This window comes from Haplochromis burtoni, unplaced genomic scaffold (assembly GCF_018398535.1).
Source record: "Haplochromis burtoni strain Fernald_Lab_line unplaced genomic scaffold, NCSU_Asbu1 Contig_69, whole genome shotgun sequence".
Lineage (NCBI taxonomy): Eukaryota > Metazoa > Chordata > Actinopteri > Cichliformes > Cichlidae > Haplochromis > Haplochromis burtoni.
In genome coordinates, this window is record NW_024582430.1 from 2,034,691 (window position 1) to 2,036,951 (window position 2,261).

The 2,261-nt window shown below is 40.2% G+C and overlaps 1 protein-coding gene across 1 annotated transcript in view; it reads left to right on the forward strand.

The window, feature by feature from the left end:
* kifc3 (kinesin family member C3) overlaps positions 1 to 2,261 on the forward strand; it is a gene marked incomplete in the record, with an annotated part of 28,304 nt that overhangs the window by 1,861 nt on the left and 24,182 nt on the right.

A 2,261-nucleotide genomic window follows, 5' to 3' on the forward strand; every position in this document is an offset into this window, starting at 1 on the left:
CAAGTAAATCTTTTTTAAATTATGATTTTGTTTCCATGGAAACGTGATCAGTCTATTTTTAAATCAAAGAAGTAAATGTTGTTAAAACTGTAACCGTGATGATCACAGCAGCAGTTATGAGAGCTCGGTGTGTTTTTGTCCTCGACGTTTCGGTGTTTGTGAAATCTGCTTTGGTGATTTTTTTTTTTTTTTTTTTTTTTTTTTTTAAATTTGCATTTTATTAGTGAACAAGCTGCTCTTATTTTGAAAAGTCAGCCACTGCTAACCAGTTAGACGTTAAACATTTGAAATCCACTGAGGAGAACATGATGCACAGGATGCTTGAATCTAACGCGACTTCATTTGTGAGTGCCGGTGTTGTGCCAAAAAAAGGTCGTCTACCAAAAACTGACTGCTTGTATTTAAACTGCTATAAATAACTGGTTGGACTATAATATGTGAACATATGTCAAATGTATCCCTCATGAATGATATCAAGTCATGTTCAGCCACAAAAAACATTCCTGTAACAAAGTAGAAGCTGGATCAGTTTTTGGCAGTCACTTATATATATGCTTTATTTATCCAGTTAAAAAATATCTTGTTGTTATTTAAAAATTTTTTTTTTTAAGAGTAATCTGGCCAAGAGGACAGCTGACAGTGCAACAAATATACCAATAGTTATGTAAACATATTTTAAGTGGACAAGAAGGACTGGATTAGTTACAATGTAAGTAACACAGAGTTATAAGGAGAAACGGGTCATTTTTAAATGTTATATTCAACCCCTTTGTGAACCTGTTCACTGAAGTCTATTTACAAACACATGTTAAGATATTACACATAAAAAACACACAAACATTGGAAATCACTTTTTGACACAACACCGGCTCTGAGGCCCTGCAGGCACCAAAATTGAACGAGTCCTTTCTTTGAAGCGTCAGGTCTCGCTCATCTTTGCATTTCCTGATTAATCCTGCAAACAGTAAAACAGACATGGCTCAAACCCCACGGAGGGATTATGCAACACTTACACTAACACTGCTAAAGTACGAGTTAGACTCCTGGCCGACTGTTTGGTGAAGACTTCAGTTTTCGTAATGAGCGACTCGTTGCACACGTACACAAACGGAAGGCGCTGACACGCATTCACAGACGGGACTTGTGTGATTTCTGTGGAGTGACTTTCACTCACAGCGGGGCGATTTCATTTTCCAATCCTTTATTGTTCAATAATCATAAAGTTGTGATTCAGCAGTTTTTACCTGAACTTGCTGACGGACTGAGGAATGTTTACAGCTGCACAGTAAAAGTTATCATATCTGACTGCAGCAGTAAAATGTCACTAAATGTTAAACTTTACCGGAGTTCTGTTGTTAGGCAAAGGTGAGTCTGCTCTCTGATTGGCTTAAAAATCACCTGTCTGATACGAGAGGTCAGCTCAGCAGGGTTTACGCGGTCAGTGACTCAGACTTGGTGGAGCTCTGATACAAATGCAGATAACACTTGATTGTGGAAAAAGCCATTAAATGATAGCAGGGCAAACTTTTACTGCGGAGTTTATTTTGTGATGGACCGATGTGACGCATGTTTGGGTCTCATTGTCAGATTTGTGGTGTTGTGCGGTTTCTGTGAAGTTTGCTGCTATAAAAACTATAAGTGCACTTGTTTTACACTCAGGTCAGCTGGTGTGAAATATTTCACAGGTGATGAACCTGTGAGTTCACATTTATGTGTCGGCTGTCGGAAACGGCGCCACCTGCTGGTCGTGTAAACTGATTGCACTTGTGTAGACGGAGGTGAATGATGAGCTCGGGATGAACAGATGTGGAGTCTGAGCCGGAGGACGGACTGTAAGGATGATCTCAGGTTTCACTTCAGCTTCTTTGTCCCACCTTCGGGAGGCGCTAGAGAACATGGAGCAAATATGTGACTTGAACTGCCTGTGAACATGCGAACTGTGTGCGTTTATTTTAGTCCCCCTGCTTTACTGTAAGTAATAATTAACCCCAGGAGGCATATTTGTATAGTCTAAATGTGCAGGGACAGGCGGGCATTTTTTAAATGTTTTCCCTGTAACTCTCTAACACTCTGATGGGTCCCAGCGGCTCCTGTTGATGCAGGTTTTCATCATGTTCAGAGGCTTCATGCTTCCAGTTAAATCTGATGTTTGTTTGTTTGTTTGTTTGTTTGTCACAGGACATTCGATCGCATGATATAAATGTCTGAAATCCTCTGCCTCCTTATAGAGAGACGGCATTCAGGGTCGAGCGCGTCGGTCA